This window comes from Podarcis filfolensis (genome assembly GCF_964270895.1).
Source record: "Podarcis filfolensis genome assembly, chromosome: 8".
In the NCBI taxonomy this organism is placed as follows: domain Eukaryota; kingdom Metazoa; phylum Chordata; class Lepidosauria; order Squamata; family Lacertidae; genus Podarcis; species Podarcis filfolensis.
This window is the reverse complement of record NC_139611.1, coordinates 43880824-43895783: the sequence shown is the minus strand read 5'-3', so window position 1 is coordinate 43895783 and position 14960 is coordinate 43880824.

Genomic DNA, 14960 nt, shown 5'->3' with positions numbered 1-14960 from the left:
CAGAGCCTTGCCAGTGAGTAGCGATAAGGAAATGGATTGGAGGCCCCTTTTGGTGGCTGGTGCACACAAGCACTTTCTGGCAGCAGAGAGACCCATACAAGTGAACCCACACCCCATGAGGATGCATGGACGCGACTTCTGTTCTACTCACGTGTCACTGTGCAAGTAGTATATTCTGGAGTTGCAGATATAGTGTAACTTTCTTTTGGTTAGCATAACTTGATTTACACTCAGTGTTGGCTAGCATATTAGATGTGCATTGAATTGATCTCACCTTCCCCCTCCCCCACCATCAAAAATATGTTGATGTACTAGAGCAGGGAGGCTTTACATACTGCTGACAAGTCACCCCACTTTCAAACAGCTTGAAAACTTTGTTCTAAACTATGTAGTTTCTGACAGAAAAAGCTTTTTCTCTACCAGATCTATGGAACTCACTGCCATAGAATGCTATTCTGCCTGTGGACTTCTTAAAAGGACTAGAGAAATTCATGGCAGAAACTCTGGGGTTAAAAGCCCAAGTGCTATATAGACATATTTGCATGTATCTTGGTAATTGTACAGTAACTGTACTGTTTTGGGTTTTCTGCATGCTCGTGAGGTATCTGGACTGTGTTGTTGAAGGTTATGAGAGCAAAAACTTAAGGAAGGAAGGAAACGTAAGCTTCTTGGTGTCCTGAAAAAATGGTCAGATTCGATGCTAGATTAGGAACTACACACTTTATGACTCACAGTACACGGAGATACATGCTGCTGCTGAATGATTGCAGCTCTTTGAATTCTTTTAATTACCCTTGAGAAGGGGGATCATCTCATGTGAAATGCACTGGGGAGTATCAGAGCAGAAGAACACAGATTTTTAAAAGGATTGAATGAACAGTGTTGATCAATAGTAGAGACTTTGTACATTATTTGCTTTGCCGTGCAGCAGATGTTTTCTATTGGGACAGTGTAAATAGTTACAGCACCACTGACCTCTTTTTTTGCTGCTGTTGTTGTTGACTCACCAGATATTTGTGTGATATCTATTCTGTGAGGTGTGAAATAATAAAGAGGAGAGTGCATTTAGCTGTGAGTAGAAAGCCTAATATAGTGTAGCCACAACTGAAGTAAGTTTTTGCCAGATTACCAGTCTGGGAATTATTTCCCAGAGCTCCAAATTTGTTTGTTTCTTGCTCAGAACCCTTGTAAACAGGGGTGGGAAATTGGTGGCCTGCAGATATTGCCGGATTCCCATCAGACCCAGTCAGTATCCAACAAGACCTGGGGGCGGGGCATGAAAGTGATGGAGGGGAGGGGGGAAATCTGCCTGTAAATGTCTCTTGCATTTCTGTCAGGCAGCAGCAACACTAGGCATATCAGCTGCCCCCCACACCTAGCACAGTATAGACCTCCATTCCCTTGGTGCCCATCTGCTCAGCAGGCAGCAGTGAAAATGGGGCTATGGGTGTGGGGAAATCAGAGTGGGCAGGACTTGGAAGAGAGGTGGATAAGCCATGCCTTGCTCATAGTCTGGAGGTTCCCCACACTACACCTGGTATATAGGTTTTTGTTTTCTATGCTGTCTTCTCTTCAAAAACAAAAGAACAACACTGCTTGACAAACCATGTTGACAAACTGAGGGTGAAGAGAGGGTGAAGGAAGGCTAAACTTTGGTGGGGGTGGTAACATATCCAGAACTGTCCTTGTCACCTCCTTGCCACCCTGTCAGGGCACATGTTGCCACACTCCCGGACACCTTATCCCACTCATGCTCTTGGTGGGCTCACTGGCTGCACTAAGAGCTACCATTGCTGCTGAATTCAGCACTGCTGCACTCAGCACCGCTGAATCCTTGGAGATTTCTGTATAAGACTGCAAAGTTACATAGACCCCTGATTCTTGTGCATGTACAAGATTTCTCATGGACCTTTCGATGCTGGCTGATCCCCATGCCTCCAGGATGATGGCAAAGAGCTTCAAGTTCAGAGCAGACTTGAGTCTTGGCAGGCCTCTACTTAAGAATTAAGCACTTATTTACAATGTAATCTCTAAATGCAAAGACACAGAGAAGCCTTAGGGCACTTTTAAAGACAATTACCGTATTTTTTGCTCTATAAGACTCACTTTTTCCCTCCTAAAAAGTAAGGGGAAATGTGTGTGCGTCTTATGGAGCAAATGCAGGCTGCGCAGCTATCCCAGAAGCCAGAACAGCAAGAGGGATTGCTGCTTTCACTGCCTAGCGATCCCTCTTGCTGTTCTGGCTTCTGAGATTCAGAATATTTTTTTTTCTTGTTTTCCTCCTCCAAATACTAGGTGCGTCTCTTGGTCTGGTGCGTCTTATAGAGCGAAAAATACGGTATATATTTGTAGATGGGAGCTCATTTCTTCAGATGCATGAAATGCAGTCCTTGGTTAGCAGATTCATAATATACAGTATGTACACAGGGAGACAGACAGAGAGATGATGTGAACAGTAGGGCTCAAATACCACAAAATATAAGAGGTGCAGTTTAGGGATGTCATGACTTCTATTCTTACAGTTTACAATCCCCTCCCCCTTCTCGTGTATTAGTTGAGGATACATTTGCTTCATACATTTGATAAAGTTCCCTCTAGTACAGAGGTAGGTAACCTCCAGTCTATGGGCCAAACTTGGCTGGCCAGGGGTTCAGATTTGGCCTGCAAACCCGTTTTCCCAAAACCATGCCCACCTGCCCCACACCTAATGTTTTATGTGACAACAGGTGTGGGTTAGATAGAGACACAGCTGCCTGTGCCAATTGGGAGCCTTAAAGTGCAAGGGGAAACTGGCAAGGATAAACCCCAAGCCTCAGGTGCTTTAAAGCACTTTGCAAGCACTGTGTAGTGCTTTGAAGTCCCAACAATGGGACCTCAAGGCTCCCAATTACCTGACATCGTTGTGACATCAGGTGATTGAGAGGGGGTGGCCTTGCCTGCCTGTCCAACTTGGCCCACCAGCCTAGATCTGATAAGGGTTTTGCCTGAGGAGCCAAAACGGCTCCCCACTTCTGTTTAGTGCATGAAAGTTTCTGCCACAATAAGGTTTTTAAGGTGCTGTAGGGCTTGTTTGTGTTTGTGTTTTCTGTGACTGATTAACAAGGCTACCCTTCTGGAATCTCCCATGTGCAGATTCTTATTAATATGAAATGCTGTTTCCCATAATGAAGGTCATATGAGAAAATCTACCCTTCAAGGAACTCTAGCATCTAGTCCCAGTTGTTGTCTGAGGCAGGGATACTGGCGGAGCCCTTAAGATTGTAACAGAAATGGGCACGATTCCTGAGGCCTGTCTCTCTGGGGACTGAGAGTGGAGTGCAGTTATCTACCTGGAATCTTCCCCCCTTTTCTTCTTTTCTTGCTAAGTTGTCAAATGAAAGAAGGGAGAAGAGATCAATTGCACCTACTATGTTCCTCTCTGAGCAGAAATTGACAAAACCAGGGTTAGGTGATAAGCCCAGTCTCATCCAATTCATACACTAGAGTCATGGTACAGTTAGCAAAATTTAGGCTCTGGATTTATTGTCCTTGTGCATCGCAATCTTTAGATGGTGAATCCTGCTGTCTTTGGGGGTGCTCCTGCTCAGTTCTGCTGAGTGGGGCCCTGAACTTCTGCCCCAAACTCCTGCCCTGATGGGAAATGCTTTATGCCAAGTCAGGCCACTGTTTGTTCTTGCTCAGTATTGTGCACAGTGACTGGCAACAGCTCTCCAGGGCTTCAGGCAGTGGACATTCCCAGGACCTTCTGCATGAAAGGCAGATGCTCTAATATTGTAGCTCAGTATTGTCCAGTGACTTGCAGTAGCTCTACCAGGCAGGGTTTCATACAAGGGCAATTGCCAGCTGTACCTGGAGATGCTGAGGACTGAGCCTGGGACCTTCTGGGTGCAAAACAGATGTTCTACCATGCAGCTACATCCAGTGCTATTTTGCTAGAAAAAGAGATGCCGGAGCTCACCATGAATGTCTCCCTTGTTTTATAATGGCAATGGCACCCACATGAGAGGTGCCGGAACTGAGTTCCAGTGAGTTCCAGCTGGGGGGAAAATCCCTGGCTACATCCCTTTTCCATGGACCAGTTTAGCTCTGGAGCTTCTTCCCAGTCTCTCCCCCTCCCACCATTAAAAACCGAAGCCTCCACCCCTCCCAGCCATTAAAGATAGAAATGGGAGAAAGCAGCTGGGGGCAAGTCTTCAAAACCTGAGTCAGCACAGCCCTCCCCAGCCCCGCAAGATTGTTTTAATCTCATGAATTTTAACTTAAACTAAAAAAGAGAAGTTTCTTGATGCTATTCTTTTGTTTATTTTTGGATCAAAGTCTTTAATATTTTCCCCCCTCTGTCACACATTGACATTTGCCAAGTTTTTCCTTCCACCACAGGGGCTGGAAATAGGCCTTTTGAACATGAAAGAGATTCTCTTTGCAGTTTTATTGCATGGGTTTTTGTTTGTTTGTTTGATTTTGCACTTTAAAAGAATCTACAGACTTGGTGAGGCTTGGATTAAAATTAAAGGAGTTGGCAGCAAGAGGCCTGCCAATAGTTTTCCTGCTCCCTGTTGATGTATCAGGTTGTAAGAGTGCACAAAACCGCTTTACAATGTTAAGTGTTCTTATTTGGAGGAGTAAGGAAGTAAGGAGACTCCTGCTGGATTGAACCATCTAACCCAGCAACCCATTTCCTACAGTGGTTGGCCAGATGCTTCTGAGAAGTCCACAAGGAAGGCATGAAGGCAGTGCCCCCTACAGTCCCTCCCTCCCCACAACTGATATTGAGATGCCAACTGCCTTTGAATATGAAAGTTTGCTATAGTCATTGTGGCTGATAGCTGTTCATTGAGTTCTCATTCCTTGAGAATTTGTCTAGTCTAATCCACTTTTAAAGCCTTCTGCAACTTAGATGCTATCACCACATCTTGTGGCACTGAGTTTCACAAGTTAAAAAACCTACTGCCAATCAACTCAACTTAGTTAACCCTAATCCTAGTATGATGGAGAAGGGAGGGGTGGAAATATATCTCTATCCAGCTTCTCTATACCATGCATAATATTATGAATTTCTGTTATGACCTGTCTTACTAGCATTCCCCTTTCCCTTCCCTTCCTGTGCAGAATGCACTGGAAATTGTGTCACACAACACTTGCTCTAATGTAACACCGTCTAGCCTCACCAACGACTACTAATCGCCTTGCAAACAAGTCAGGATGAATGCCCTAAGAGGGTATTGTTCCTTGTGGTCCCCACATTCTCATCTTCCTAATTTTGAGACCCAGAAATAACAACAAACACATGCCGCAGGTTGGGTGAGACAAAGGGGCCTTTCATCTCTCCTGCCCTTCTGAACAGGAGGCTGAAAGCTGTGTGTGTGTTTTAAACTCACACCTCTCTTTTCCAGCAGCTTCTTAGGATGACCTTGTCTGGCTGTTCTCTGTCTCTCTCTTTCTGTGAGGAGAGCCTGGCTCATGTTTGTAAAGGAGGCTGTGTCGGGGAGGGAGTACAGATGCCATTCTGTAATAATGGGAACGTTTCGGTCCGTTTCCCCACTGGATTTATTGCAAGCTGTGCTGCTGCTGATGCAGTGGCCAGGCGCAGGAACTGAGCTATATTTCTCTCCCCCCTCAGATTTTAGCCAGACAATTTTAGCTCCTGGTGACCCCAAACGTTCCCATTCCCCTCACCCTAGGCTTGGCCAATGCCACAAAGGCAAAATGGGCATCAGACTATTTGTGGAATCGCAGGGAGGACAGGTCTTCCTCAGCTTTCTCACGTCCTCTATCCATGCCCATCTCTGTATTTTGGAGGGCAAAAAAACCCTTTTGCTGTACTCTCCTGACTTAGTATTGGACTGGTTCCTGATGATTCTCAACCAAAGGAGAGAGAATGTTAGGCAGCCACACAGTGCCACCAGGATTTGTGCTTATCTCCAGCATGCTGAAATCATCATTTATTTATTTATTTAAAAATAATAGGTTCTGGGGCTCAAAGCTTGTTTGCAAGGCACATGTCTTGGACTTGGAAAGGCAGCCTTCCAGTATGTATGTGTGTAGATTGATCTCTATTAGGAGTGACCAATATGTAGTTCTCCAGATGCTCCTGGACTCCAACTTCCATCACCCTGACTATGGGCTATTCTCATCATGGATGTGCATGGTATTTTAAAGAATAAGAGTAAGGTCCTTCAACGGATGAGCACAGTCTAAAAATCTGGTACAGGGAAGGCAACATAAGGAGGGGGAGGAAGAGAGTGGGAAAGAGATGAATGTAATAGGAGAAGATGTTGATCCAGTTAAATTACACATACTTTGAGGGTGATCCAACACATTGTTAAAATAAGTCCAATTGTGTTTAATGGCTTTTTAACATGAGGACCACATTCCCTCATGTGGAACCTTTCAGGGAGCACATGCCGGTGGTTGGCAGGCCAGAGGCAAAGGTGGGCAGAGCAATGGATGCAACTTGTATCTTTCTACAGCAGGTTGCATTCCAGCCAGACAAAAGTCAGAGGTTTACACATGCAGGCAGACAGCCAACACACACACCTTTCCATCCACTGTTGGGCAGAGAGGCCTAGAGGGCCACTTTCAGCCCCTGGACCTGAGGTTCCTCACCCCTATGTAGAGGACTACAGCCTCAAAGGCTGCGTTTGAGGAGGACTAAGGGCTTGTACCATATCCCTTAAGCCTTGCTTGTTCTGTGCCTAGAAAGTGTGGGTCTGAGCCGTTTTCTGTTTGCCCCACTGCTTTCCCTGGGAAAACCCACTATTCACCACTGAATTGGTGTAAACGTCAATCCACGAAAAATCCAATCAATGTCTGCTTTGATTCAGTGGCAAGGAGTGGGTTTTCCCTGGGGGAAAGTGGTGGGACAAGCGGAAGTGTGGACACGCCCTAAATTGTATTTATTGACTTGCAATAATAGCAGCCTTGTCTCTTGCTTTCTCATGATGCACAGCTAGAGCAAGCCAATTGCACTGGGATTTCACCGGTGTAATGCCTGCTGCCGAAACATGCAGTTAGGAGTCCAGGGGCAAACAAGCTGCTGCCTTCCAGTTATTTGGTGGACTACAACTCCCATCAGCTCCAGCCAGTGTGGCCAGTGATCAGGGATAATGTGAGCTGCAGTCCAACAACATTTGGAGGGCACCACCTTGGCTAGGCTTGAGTAAGACAAACTTGAAGACATCAAAATCTTCTGTAAGTGTTTGTCATTTAGATACTGAGGGTGGTTGTCAAGGCTAGTCCTACTCAGAGTAGACCCATTGAAGTTCATTAACTTGACTAAACTAGGTTTGTTAATTTGTGTTTACTCTAAGTAGGGCTTAATTAACCACAATCTTCTAAAACTAAGCAAACAGTGGCAGGACTGCCAGACATAAGGAATTTGGTTGATTAAACAACTTTCACCTGTGCTAACATTCCCTACTTTTTCCTGAAAAAAACAGTACACCACAACCAGCACTGTGCTTTGCGCTGTACTCAGCTAGCTACCCTGTAAGCATTTTTTAAAGGGGAAAAAACCCATTTTTAAAATTGGGGGGGGGGGGGAGAAGCAGGCAAGAGATGTAGGACTTGGACTCATTGCCCCCCCAACAACACCCTTGTGTTTCTTGCTGCAGCAGACTGCAGAGTTTCAGTGGGGAGTCCAGTTTGCCCTGGGTTTGCTCTTATGCAGGACCATTCCTCCCCTGTGACTCCTTGTAGCCTGACAGCTCACACAATGGGCTGGGTGCAAGTACCGAAGGCGGTTCCACCTTGGCTGCTTGTTGAGCTCCTTATCTCTGCCCAGAATATGGGTTGCAGCAAACCCTGGGGTGTATCTTGCCCCACCAGGCTGGTGCTGAGCTTGTACGTATCTATCTGCAGCTCTGGCAGGTGTTCAGCCTGCCTGAAGTCAGCAACTTAGCAGATGTCTGATGGAGGTAAAAAGGCCCTTGCCATATTGTGCCTTTTTGGCTTTTGCACTCCGCAAACAATTACTGTGGGACCAGTTTTCATAGGTCTCCCAGTGGGGAGGCAGCAAGGTGAAGTTGGCTGCTTCACATGATGGAATTTAGGAAGGCTAGATAAAAGCAAGAACTGATGTCTGAACAGAATGGTGCAGTGAAACATTGTGAATTGTTGTGCTCAGAATGGGGAGGGAATGTTAGGTGCTCCACTTCAGGCAACAAAATGCTTTGGACTGGCACTGCAGAGTTTATTTTTGTGTGTGTGTTTGTTTATTCCATCTTGGAAGCCAACCCAACATATGTGGAGGGCTCAGTTGGTGCCCACACCCGGACCTGCCTAGCTTGAGGTAAGGTAAGCTGCCTTATGTACCCTTAGACCAGAGCTTTCCAATCTGTGTGCCGCGCGAACACTCCCTGTGCTCCTGGAAAGGGGTTAGTTTAACCTCCAGATTGCTAATAAAACTGAATTACTGTGTTTTGAAATGATGCATGTCTAAACAGTATGTCACCAGCATGAAAAGTTTGGAAAGCTCTGCCTTAAACTATATTCTGGGCTCTTTTCACATTCAGCTTTCTTCTACTCACTCTGTGCTGGTAGCACAGGTCCACCTGATCACATTTTCACATTTATGTGTTAACAAAACTTACATGCCACTTGATTGTAAATAGGCTGCTAAGCGGTTTACAACCCCCCTCCCCAAACATTTAATTTTATCAGTAAAAGATAGCTAAAAACAGGTATAGGCAGCAACCATTTTAGGTGTGTCCAGTTGACACGCAATCCCCGATGCCTGGGTCTTTGGGGACAGAATGGGGGATGAAGATGGGGACGCGGCAGGGCGCTCTTATGCAAACTCCGCCGACAGACACAAGGGCCGGGAACAGAACCCCTGTGTGAAATTGTCACTGCTTGTATTTTAAAAAATACAAAAATAATTAAAATCAATAGCAAGCTAAAAAGAAATTAAAACCTGTGTCAGGCTAGACTTGGCTAAACAAAAACAGACCCTTGTTGTTGTTTAGTCGTGTCCGATTCTTCGTGACCCCATGGACCAGAGCACGCCAGGTACTCCTGTCTTCCACTGCCTCCCACAGTTTGGTCAGACTCATGCTGGTAGCTTCGAGAACACTGTCCAAATGTTTTTATTTTCCATAGATGTCCTTGATTTATTGAAGCCGTCCCAATTTCTGATTAGATTCCAGAATGTCCCACTTTTCCTTAGGATGTCGCTATTTTCATTGGAGTAATGTTGGAGGGTATAGAGTTATCTGACCTCCAAGCCATCTGAAGGCAATTCTGTACAGTGGTACCTCAGGTTAAGAACTTAATTCATTCTGGAGGTCAGTTCTTAACCTGAAACTGTTCTTAACCTGAGGTACCACTTTAGCTAATGGGGCCTTCCGCTGCCGCCGTGCGATTTCTGTTTTCATCCTGAAGCAAAGTTCTTAACCCAAGGTACTGTTTCTAGGTTAGCGGAGTCTGTAAGCTGAAGCGTCTGTAAGCAGAAGCGTCTGTAACCTGAGGTACCACTGTACAGTGGTAACTTGGTTTACGAACTTAATCCATTTCAAAAGTCCGTTCTTAAACCTAATCCGTTCTTAAACCGAGGCACGCTTTCCCTAATGAGGCCTCCCGCCACTGGTGCCCTTCCACCGTTTGGCTTCCATTCGTAAACCAAGGTAAAGTTCGCAAACCGGGACACTACTTCCGGTTTTGCGGAGTTTGTAAACCGAATAGTTTGTAAACAGGACTGTTTGTAAACCGAGGTACCACTGTGCTGGAAAACAGTCCCTGGCCCCAGGCTTCTGATCTAAAAGACAGTACAATACACACAAGGAAAAAGCAATGGGGAGGAAGGAGAGGGATAAAATAAAGCTTGGTCACTAGTTATTATAGTTTCTTTCTTTCTAAATTAGAGCATTTTAATCCTGCTCTTTGTGCATACCACTCGGGATGGCTGCTTACAAGGCCATAACAATTGCAACATCTTAAAAAAAAAAAAAAAAGGACAGGATCAGCAGTTAAAAATTGTAATGACCAGTTGGGATGGAAACAGTTCAGGAAGCCCATTGGAATGGCTGCAGATAGGTGATGGCTGAGGGAAAGCCAAAGGCAGCTGGTCCATCAGCAGAGATAATGAATTATGTGTTGCATTCAGTCTGCATCACTACAAAGGCACCCAAGCTAGAAATGTTGCTGGATAAACCCTGACTGCTCAATTTATTTAATGGCTGACTTTAAAACAGATATTCAAGGTGGCTTACTATCAAAATGAAAGTGGAACAGAGTGAGAAAAACAACACAAAATATTAGTAAAACCGCAGAGTAGACTAAAGAAGGCTAAGTGGGATCCTTTTCACAATCTACTCAGAAGTAAACCCCGTTCAAGCTTTTCCAGAATTTTCCATTTTGTTCTGTTATTTATTACTCACCCTTTACTCTCAGGTCCCAGGGTGAGTTACAGCATTCAAACACAATACATAAACTATTTAAAACAAAAATGCATGTTGGGTGTGTCGTACCATTTGTTCACATACACATCAATGAACAGGAGTATATAGTGTAACACCAATGTTTTTGAATCAGTGTGACTGTGATCTTGTACTTACCTGAAATTAAGCTCCATTGAACTCAATGGTGCTTAGTTTTGACAGCATAGATTCAGCTTTTAAAACACTTCAAGCTTTAGCAAAAGGTATTCAACAAGCTGAAAATTCACCTTTTAGCTTTTAATTAGAAATGAAAGCAATCTTGCAAGAAACTGTACCATTTAAACTGCTAGTGTGAAGTAGGAACCCCAACAAAGAAAAGGAAAAAAAGTATCCAACCTCTCCTTTGATTATTTTCTTCATTCTCTTAACTTTCTCCATGCTAATCAGTCACAAACTCACTTGATAGTCTCACTATCACCTCATTCACTTACCATAACAAAGGGGATCTGTCAATTATCCTGGTGCTCTAGCAGATGTTCTGAAAGTTGTGGTGCTGTGCTTCCCTCTATCCTGCACTACATGAATGACAATTCATGTTTTTTCTGTTTGTTCCAGGGCTAAAGTCTTCTGGATCTGCCTGCATTTAAGTGTACAGCACAAGAGGCATTCTAATTGACAAAATAGTCTATATTACATAAAGTTTTTCTTCAAAAAATGTGATAATTATTTTTATTATGAGAAAAATAGCAGTGTACTGTAGAGTTTTATGGAGATGTCTTATGAGTTTTTAACTGGTTGACCTCCTTGGGCCATTCTGGATAAAGTGGCACAGAACTGTAATCAATCATCCAGGGCTCAGTCCATTAACGGAGCAGCAGTCATGCTGAGCTGCCAAAAGGAGATGCAAATGCCGTAGTCGCCACTCATTTGTCAGCTGTCAGAATTATATTAGTGGTTTACACTACAGGGTGAAGATACAGTGAACCAGTCTGTGCAATTGGGTGTGACACAGCATGTGTTGTGTACAAGAGATGCAAATGCATTAGCAGAGGAGATGGAGCAAAAACAAAAGTGACTTGGGAGGTGGTGGGCTCTCCTGTGCTGGAGGCATTTTGGCAGAGTCTGCATGGTTTTCTCTTAAGGATGCTATGGCTGAATCCTGCGTTGAGCAGCCAGGATTTGACAAGAGGACCTCAATGGTATCTTCCAACACAATGAGTCTAAGGCTGTGGAGTCAGGTTTTCAGACATGCCAGCCATGCTGTTTGTATTCGTTTCGGCATTCTTACCCTGCCAGCTCTGAGTGTTCCCTGGACATCTACAGTGCCATATGTACCTGAGTTTCCCTTGGGCCTTCGGGGTCCTAGCAGTTGCCCAAGAATGCCAGGTGCTGATTTCTGGACAATTCCACTTCCGATTACTGTGTGCAGGCTTGTGAAGTCCAGCATCCTGTTTGTCCCCAGCAGCTCAGAAGCAGGGAAATCACCTTCCCCTGTTGCTTACCTGGTCCCACAGAGCTATCATGACTAATGTTCCTTGATAGACCTAGCTTTCCATTAATTGGTCTAATTATCTTTTAAAGCTCTCTGAGCAAGTGGCCATCGCCTCATCTTGTAACACTGAATTTCACAAGTTAATTAAGTGCTGTGGGAAGAAGTAATTACTTTTGTCTCCTGAATCTACTGCTTATCAGTTTCAATGGGTGGCCCTGAGATATTTTATCATTATGGGGGAAGACAAGAGTGTTCTCTATCCATTTGCTCCCAATGTGCAAAATTTTATAAACCTCTGTTATGTCCCCACCTACCATATTTTTTTTCTAAATAAGTGCTTACTCGATTGAATGCTTCCCCATACTAAAAAAATCCTTGCCACAAAAAATAGCACACAAAGGGAAAGGATCCTAGCCTTTTTCTCTGGCATACTAATTTTCTGTGTGTAGAGAGTGGGGAATGGTTTGGTATGGAAGAATGCAGGTATCATCTGAACCATGCTCTGAAATTTGAAATGGCATATCTGATGGAATGCCTCCTCACCTACCAACATCCCTATGCATTAAGATGAGACCCTTTTCCAAACTCAATTTGTAGGAGGCATATAATGCATGGGTCGTCAACTTGATGCCCACAGGTGCTGTGGCACCCATGAGGGCTTCCAATAGCCCCTAGACAGGTACCCCAAACTCTGGAATTTTCATTTTAAAAAGGCTCCAGCTCTCCTAGAAAGTAAGTTATGGAGGAAAATGTGCAGGCATCTTCTAATCAATTTCTGTGAAATGAGAGTGGTGTTGCTCTTATATATATATTTTGTGGTATTCCCTGTTCTTATTTTACAGTAGCAGCGTGCGTGTGAACTCCATAATCAGAACCAGTAGGACATAGCTGACTTCCTATGGGTAAGCATAAAGTGGTCAGGGGGTGGTTGTCTCTAATACTGTGTTAAGCCACACTTCCCATGGCAGCCATTTTGTGTTATGCCACATTCCCTCCGTGGCAGCCATTTTCTGAGTGGCACCCCCACAACTTCTGAAAACTTCTGAAAATTTCTTAAAACTTTCTGAGACCAATAAGAGCTGAAATCTTTCTGTTCGGTTCCATAGATCTATTACCTAACAGCATGACCTGAGGTTCTTTATTTTACTGTTTACTATGTTGCAGGCAACATGTTGCTGCCAACCTAGCTGTTTGAAAACATGTCAAAGTGCAAGTAGATAAATAGGTACCACTCCGGCGGGAAGGTTAATGGCGTTTCCGTGCGCTGCTCTGGTTTCGCCAGAAGCGGCTTAGTTATGCTGGCCACATGACCCAGAAAAACTGCCTGCAGACCAACATTGGCTCCCTCGGCCAGTAAAGTGAGATGAGCGCCGCAACCCCAGAGTCGTTCACAACTGGACTTAACTGTCAGAGGTCCTTTACCTTTACTTTTTATGTTGCAGGCAAGAGTTCAGTGTATATTCAGACTGGCACAAAGACAGGTTTTCAAATAACCTTCAGACTACTTGAAGGTTTGTTTACCACTCTTAATTTAGAAAATCCCAGAGAGGTGCAACAAACCTAATTCTGCACTGCTCAGGTGGCATCTCAAACTCTGTGTTCAGTACTGGGAGCCACACTTTTAAGGAGGACACTGACAAACTGGAAAGTGTCCAGAGGAGAAAGATCAGGAAGGTGAGGGGTCAGCAAACCAAGTCCTCTGAGGAACTTTATGGTTGAAATGGCTGGGAGACATGACAGCAGTCTTCAAATATCTTAATGATGCTTATGCAGGAATTGGGCAGATGATCTCTGTAGCTCAATAACAACTTTCTCTAAGCTGGTACCCTCTCATCAGCCCCAACCAGCATAGCCAATAATAACAGAGACACAGGGAATAGAGGCCCAAAATACATTGAGGGCACCACAATTGGAATGGCTGCTCTGGCAAGCAAGGCTATATTGTTATTATAATTGTTTTATTTGTGATTTGTTAATTACCGTATTTTTCCATCTATAAGACGACCCCATGTATTGGGGGATTCAGATTTAAGAAAATGGGGGGAGATATATCCATGTATAAGACGTCCCCCTAATTTTTTGACATTATTTTTTAGGGGGGAAACCTAGTCTTATACACGGAAAAATACGGTATTTTGTATTATTTATGCTGAGTTTGTTATTATGTTATTTATTGTTTGTAAGCCACTTTGGAATTCATTTGAATTAAAATCGGCATAGCATGACAACAAATCAATCAGGTATTGCTGGATTACAACACCCATCATTCCTGTCCACTGGCCATGATGTCTGGGGCTAGTGGGAGTCGAAGGCCACAGGTTCCCCATCCCTGCATTGCAGAAACTCTCCGATGGCAAGAACTGGCTGACAGTGAAACAAACTGTCCTTCACTGGAGGTATTTAAACAGAGGCTATATTATATGGCTATAAGTCAAGATATGACTGAAGATCCTGCCTTGAGAATAGTTGGTTGGACTAAATGACCTCTGAGATCCGTTCTACCTCTATGGTTTCAGCAACATGATTGTGTCATTGGATTTGTGGGAGTGGAGGCCCTCGAGCTGCCATCCTGCCACTTGGCGCTTAAGCTCACACCTAACAAAGCCACCAGGGACGCGGGTAGTGCTGTGGGTTAAACCACAGAGCCTAGGACTTGCCGATCAGAAGGTCGGCGGTTTGAATCCCCGCGACGGGGTGAGCTCCCGTTGCTCGGACCCTGCTCCTGCCAACCTAGCAGTTCAAAAGCACGTCAAAGTGCAAGTAGATAAATAGGTACCGCTCCGGCGGGAAGGTAAACGGTGTTTCCGTGCGCTGCTCTGGTTCGCCAGAAGCGGCTTAGTCATGCTGGCCACATGACCCAGAAACTGTACGCCAGCTCCCTCGGCCAATAAAGTGAAATGAGCGCCACAACCCCAGAGTCGGTCACGACTAGACCTAATGGTCAGGGGTCCCTTTACCTTTTAACAATGCCACCAGGAGCAGGGCATATGTTGACAGTGCACTCCACCCACAGCTACACATGCACTGTTCCTGGATATGCATGGCTGATGGGGCAGGACATTGGTTGCTGTGTATGTACCTGACCCCCCGTT